Source organism: Myotis davidii, unplaced genomic scaffold, assembly GCF_000327345.1.
Source record: "Myotis davidii unplaced genomic scaffold, ASM32734v1 scaffold164, whole genome shotgun sequence".
NCBI classification, from domain to species: Eukaryota; Metazoa; Chordata; class Mammalia; order Chiroptera; family Vespertilionidae; genus Myotis; species Myotis davidii.
In genome coordinates this window covers 3836053-3842821 of record NW_006296417.1, presented here as the reverse complement: position 1 = coordinate 3842821, position 6769 = coordinate 3836053, and the positions used below count along the sequence as shown (strand labels likewise).

At 50.5% G+C, this 6769-nt stretch overlaps 1 long non-coding RNA gene across 1 annotated transcript in view; it reads left to right on the top strand.

Annotated features, from left to right (window-relative positions):
* Positions 1 to 6769, top strand: part of LOC102761808 — a 17166-nt gene that overhangs the window by 3259 nt on the left and 7138 nt on the right. Inside the window, exon 2 of the long non-coding RNA XR_001515197.1 lies at positions 5570 to 5701. This is a non-coding gene — a long non-coding RNA (uncharacterized LOC102761808). The remainder of the gene's footprint in view (positions 1 to 5569; positions 5702 to 6769) is intronic.

The following is a 6769-nucleotide window of genomic DNA, read 5'->3' as shown; positions in this document are numbered from 1 at the left end:
GAGGGCTCCCGAGAGCAGGGCTGGGCCTTCATCCGTTGTCTCTCTAACCCCTACTGTGGCTCCAGGCACAAGCTGCCATCTAATAAAGATATTTTTAGCAAATGAATGTTGAACTTCTAAGTAGTTTACACTTGCTGATGATTCTCAAAATGTCCTCTCTAACTAGATGCATGGCTGATGCCGAAACCGGTGAGGTAGGAATTGGTTTGAATGGTGGCCCTTCCTTTTCTTAAAGATGTAGATAAGGGGGGAAGGGTGCAGTGTTTTTCAGGCACAAGCTGCCATCTAATAAAGATATTTTTAGCAAATGAATGTTGACCTTCTAAGTAGTTTACACTTGCTGATGACTCTCAAAATGTCCTCTCTAACTAGATGCATGAAACCGGTGAGGTAGGAATTGGTTTGAATGGTGGCCCTTCCTTTTCTTAAAGATGTAGATAAGGGGGGAAGGGTGCAGTGTTTTTCTTTATAAAGTGGCAGTCCTGGCCTATTTATCTGTTTTCCCTGAAGGAGTCACTTTGCCAGACAACAGAAAAAATGTGGATCCAAGGAAACTGTTAAAATTAGAAGCAAAGAATGTGTATTGCAGTGGGAAAAAAATCTTTAGCCAAGCAATCCCATTCCTAAGGCACACACATTTTTCACTGTGATACAGAGTCTTTGCTTCTAAATGTATTATTAGGAGAGGACGCAAGGATGCACGGGCAATGGAATTCAGAGCAGTTGTGTTTGATGGCAAAAGGTTTAAATAGATCTCAGTTTGCAACAGTTGGGCATTGGTTAAAGGAATTACGGTAATCCTTACACTGGAATACTATATGGCTGTTAAAAATGATGGTGTTGCTATAATACTATATACTGTTAAATGGAACAGGTTATACACCACATGTTTAGTATGAGCTCATTTAAGTAAATTATTTATGTGAATGTGCCAAAAAAATCTATGTACATGGATGCATTCTACACGTGAATGTATAGATTGTTTATGACATCTTTATCATTCATGATACATTTCTACATTGCCTGAATTTCCTTAAAGTGGACATCTATTCGTTATTTCTCCCCCTGTCTGTACACTCAGCTCCCTGCTGCATCCTTGGACGTGTCCCCCTGAGGACTTGTACAAGAGCATCGGGGTGTACACCCATGAGTGGGATTTCCAGGTCTGGGGGTACACATACTTGATACGCTTGAGTCTATATTATTTTACCCTCCCATCTGCAATGCCTGTGGGTGGGGTCTCAGGTTCTCCCATCATGTTCAACACATTAGTATTATCAAACTTGCTAAGGTTTTCCAACAAAATGAGTGTGATTTGGTATCTCGTTGCTTTGTTTTGCGTTTTCTGTTGAGGTTGAGTAGCCATCTCATCTCTCCCCATAGTTATTAATCCATCTGCAGAATCATTTATACCTTTTTCATGTATTTTAATCAATTCAGGAAAGCTATGTTAAGATGAGACAAAATTGGAAGAAGGGACAGCAGTTTGAAGGCAGTGTGCCCTCTGGCCAGAGTACGGGTGTGTGTGTGTGTGTGTGTGTGTGTACGTGTGTGTTTTGTACATGCAGTTCTGCCCAGTTCACAGAGAAGCTGTTCCCCCCAACCCTCATGTTGTTATTTGACTTGCTTCTGAGAGCTGGAAGGGAAGCAACTAAGAAGCTGTGTCTAGTAAGTAGAAAACTTTCTTCAGTGCACGGGCCAGCGTTCTAACTACTGAGCAACACTGGCCAGGGCTGATCCCTCTGGTTTTTTATGTCAGAGCATCTGCTGGGGTAGCATGGATTCAGGAACAGCACATACACCAGTGGCCGCTGTTCTCAGTACCTTTGGCGTCTTAGGTCTGACTTTACCCTTTGAGATCTGCGGGGATGGAACTCAACTTTCCCGTGTCTTACAGAGAAGGTGGAGACAAGTCAGAAACCTGACACCACAACTTTCCTTTCCTCCTGGGAAACCTTTCCCCGCCTTGGCGAGCCTCCCAGCTCTCCTGCTCCCGCCACGTTTCTCCCAGATCTCTGTTGGCTCCATGCCCAGCCACCTCTTATTTCAAAAGCTCTGTAAAAATCTCTGATCCGAAAGGAGGGTTTGTTTTGGTGCTTCCTGGCGAATGGAAAGGAACATAAATTCTCGCCGATCTGACATTGCCCAGCTGTCGCACAGGCGTCGGTGGCAAAGATGCACGCCACCGTGTCCTGCAGATGTCGGAAGCGCGGAAACCTAGTCGTTTCACTCAGCCAGGTCTCTGAAAAGGAACGAAAACTTTCTTACTTAGCCTGGAATCCCCAAACTTTCCCCAGGTTGTCTGTGTACTGACATTTGTAATAAGAATAAGAGTTAATATATGCATATATGCAGAGCCCCTGGGCACAGACAATAGTGTGGTGAAGGCCTGGGGGTGGAGCAGGTGCGGGGTGGAGAGAGTCAGTGGGGGAAGAAAAAGGGACAGCTGTAATACTTTCAACAGTGAAGATAAGTCAAAACAAAATAAGAGAAGTCAAGAGAAAATTTAAAAGCTTAATACTGTTAGGATTTGGGGAAAGTTGCCATTCTGAAGTGTTTTCCGTTATTGCGCATTCGCATATTGATATTATTTTAATAAATTGGAGCTTTGGGAAGAGCCATGGTTGGAAGACTCAGTCCCTTTCTGTGACTTTGAGAGGGACTGTGGAGTTTGTTTGACATCAGGAGGCCATTTCTTTTTTAAGGAGGTCATTTTTGGTGGTTTGACTAAGATTTGAATTGCGGGGAAAAGCGAGCTAGGCAGCTGGACATCTGGGCTTGAGGTGGACAGTTTGGGAGCTCCTTTCGAGAAGTAACCATCCCTGAAGTGGGGGTAGTAGTGGCAAGAACTGACCTGTGCCAGGGACAAGTAGATGCCGAACGGATCCCTTATGCCGTGTGCCCCACAGCACGGTGACACCACAGTTTCCAGGCTGTGTTGGGTCCCCGGGGGCCACCAAAGAGTCTCCTGGTCATCTTGCCGCTGCCCCTAGAGGCTGCCTTCCTGGCTCCAAGCCTGGCTTTCCTCCGCTGGCACCGCACATAGAACCAAGTAGGCCAGCCCTTGGCAAACACACTTGAGAGCTGGAGGAACAGGTCTCGGGGCATTGCTGTTGCCACATCTCCTGGGGCTCCTCAGACAGGTCAAACCCGGGGTGACCATTTCACCTTAGAAGAACGAGAGGGGGTCCGGCCTCAGGCACTGAGAGAGGGAACGAGAAACCAGTGTGGGGAGCAGATGGAGGCGGCCGCGTTATGGAGGAAAGCCCTACAGTGCATTGTAATTGAGCTTTGTGTGGCTGCCTGGCCTGTGTTGTGTGATCCTACTGGACACACTGTGTGTTGTGTGCTAGACGCAGGTGCTGGGCTCAATCAACGAGGTAGCACTTTATTAATCCTGAGGGGACAGACAGTGCCCACGAGGGGAGGGAAGCACCCTGGTTGTATAATTAGCGGCGGGAACCTTGCCTGAACTTGTGAACCAGCCCATCTCTCCGGCCTCATGGTTTTAGCTGAATTATTCAATGTCACTCACGCTTGGCACGCGTGACCAGTACACCGTGGCCAGGGAGCGGAGTCAGAAGCTGCAAACTGATGGCCCACTGGTAAGTGTTTATGGTTCTGTTCGGATCTGCACAGTGACTTTAACCGGGTAGCTGAGAACGCTTAGATATCGGGAGTCTCCTGCTTTTCCTGTCAAGTGGAAATATCTGGAAACGCTGGGCCTCTGCCCCATGTGACAGCCAGGTGCGGCGGCTGGGCTTGTGTCTCTTGGCCCCGAGACAGAGAGTTGGCTGCCAGATGGCCAACGTCACCGTGTTTGTTCTAATGTTTATGCCACACCAGGCCCGCTTCACTGGTTTCTGTGCTTCTGGGGCTCTGGGGTTTGTGGGGGTCATGTCGCTTGATTGGGTGTTGGAGTGGAGGGGCCCCAGCAGGGTGCGGAGGGGCAGCTGCAGAACAGGGAGGAGGGGTGGTGACGCTGGTGACACTGCTGGGGGCACCTGGAAGGTCACAGACACCTGTGTTCAGGGAGCTGTGGCCGGAGCCCTGTTGGATAGACATCGGGGTGAGTGACTTGCTCAGACAAAGGAATTGCAGAGCCGAGATCTGAACCCTGATCCCTAGACATGCCGGCACGTCTGTGGATCTGACCACCATACCTCCAAATTGAACTTCTAGTCACAGCCCTGAGGAAGGAAGGCCTCTCTCCAGTTGGTCAGCGGAGCGGAGCTCCCTCCGCCTCTGTCTGCGTGGGGTGCCTGCCAGCCTCCTGGGGAACCTGCTGCTGACCAGCTGTTGAATGGGCCTTTGAGTAAACAACACCCCCCCCTCCCCTCCCCCAGCTTTAGGATTGCATTTCAGAGTCAAAGAATGTTGAACCTCTCCCCTGACTTGTTAGAAATGTGTGCTTTGGCTGCACTGGAAGGACCCTTGGTCTCTTCTAGAACATCGCTGGTCTGGCCTGCTCCCGTGAAGGCAGCGAGGACACTTACTGAAAACCGCCAGTCGCCATCACTTTGTTGAGGCCTCCTGGCGTAATGAGACCTTGTTCCAGGGGAGAAGAATTGTGGCAAGGGGGCCATAGCGACTCTACTTGCAAAGGGAGGGGCACAGAGAAGGCAAGGCATTTGGGAGAGTCCAGATAGTGACTGAGAAATGAATGCAAAAGCCATCAGCAGTCGTAACAGCAGCAGTATTCCCAGTGGCATCATGGGCGCTCAGCCATTCCCCGTAAACGTGGCTTCCTTCACGCAGAGAGCCTGACGCTGGAGAACGCGGGCCTTGTCTCCGCGCCTCCCCTCTGGCCCGCAGTGGTCCTCTGTTATTTCAGAGGTAAAAGCTTAGTGCTGTAACCCAGCAGCCTCATAAATCTTCCTGATGGAGACAATACGGACTCATTTTTACAAGTCCTGGCCATCCAGGAGAGGCGGTAGCACTTCTGTTTGCTGGTTATGTTTACCAACAGTCGTTTTGCTAAGAGTCTCCTGTGTGTAGGCCTGTTACATGCATCATCTCACTTCATCCCTCTTCGCCTGTGAGGGACACACATTATTCGTACCGCATTTTATTTATGAGGCTTAGGGAGATGAACTCACTTGCCCATGCCCACACAGGTAGGAAGTGGCCAGGCCCTGACCCAGATCCCACGTGATGGCCCCCAGGGCAGTGCTCTCAATGCCAGCTTGCGCCCCTTGTGCTTGGAGCAATGACCACCCATTGCCACAGGGCCGCGCAGGGGATGAGGAGGGAGGGGATGGGGTGCATCATGCCCGTGCAAGTACAGAGCTGGATCCTGCCCTCATTGAACATTTTTGTTTTCTGTGCATCATGGATTTTCTATTATTTCTCTTGGTTCCTGGGTTTTCCAGTGCTCAGGGCAGCTTTAATCATCTCTGTTTTGTGGGTGAGAACCACAAAGGTTACTGAGGTCAGGAACATGCCCGAGGTCCCATGGCTGAAAGCGCAGGAGCCGGGGGATTCCCCAGGCCCTGGAACCCAGGCTGGGGACAGTGCGCGGTTTGCCTCGGGGGATGGTGGAGTCCTCAGGATTGTGCCTCTCTTTCAGGTCCGGAAAGAGGTTGAAGAAGACTCGCAAGTATGACATCATCACCACCCCGGCTGAGCGCGTGGAAATGGCCCCGCTGAATGAAGAAGACGATGAGGATGAAGACTCCACAGTATTTGACATCAAATACAGGTGCGGGTGGGGACAGCAGCTGCCCTGGGCTCCGGGACTTGGGCGGTGAGAGGGTTCACCTTTGAACACCCCGCAAGGCCAGGCGTGGGTCCTTGTTCTCTGTTCAAGTGTTCAACCGTGGGATGTGCTGCTTATCGCGGGAGGAGCTCTGATCCCTACACAGCCCCCAGAAAGCCAGCAGGGAATACTTACCGATAAAGGGTTATTCCTCACTTGCCCCAAATGTGAACACTGAAACATCAGCTTTACAGGAGGAGAGGGAGGACGGCATTTCAGACAAGAAGTTGGCCGTGTGCTTGCTGCGAGGGACGTGGTTTGAGCAGCCCCATCTGCAGTCACCGTGAACACAAATGGAAGTTTCTCGGCCTCTTAAATGGATTCCCGAGAGCATGGGGTGGGCATGGGGGCCACTCCTTGGGGGGACTTCACGGATGAGCTCCCGAGCCCGGTGAGCTTCCTCAAGGCAGCCTGCAGGAAGGTCGGAGTGACGTGGTGACTTCAGGAGGACAGTGTGGTTTTCAGATCCTTTGGAAATAGACTTTAGCTATGTTGGATTCTCAGAGTGGGAGCTGGGGTGAATGGAGTTTAGAGATGACGGCTCAGGGGTCTAGAGAGGGGATGTTGCTTGCCCTAGGTCTCAGTTATCAGTGGCAAAGGTGAGACACAGATCCAGACTGAACCCAATCCTGAGCTTTCCCCCCTCCCCCAGGGCTTTCCAGAGAAACAGGAGACAATAATCTTATCTTCTACACTAATAAAGGAGAAACATGGTAACTGGCGTATGACTGCGACCCTTTTCATTGGCTAATCGGTGAGATATGCAAATTAACTGACAGCCAAGATGGCGGCCGGCAGCCAGGCAGCTTGAAACTAACATGAGGCTTGCTTGCCTCAGTGACGGAGGAAACCAACGTTCCCTGCCTGCGGCTACAGGCCTCTGAGCCTGCAGTTTAAGAAACTATGTAACATATACCGCCGGACTTCAGCCAGCAGGATTGCAACATTGTAAGCAAAGGCCAGAAACCTACTTTCAGCCACGGAGGCCTAAGAGCTGGAGGCAAGAATCAC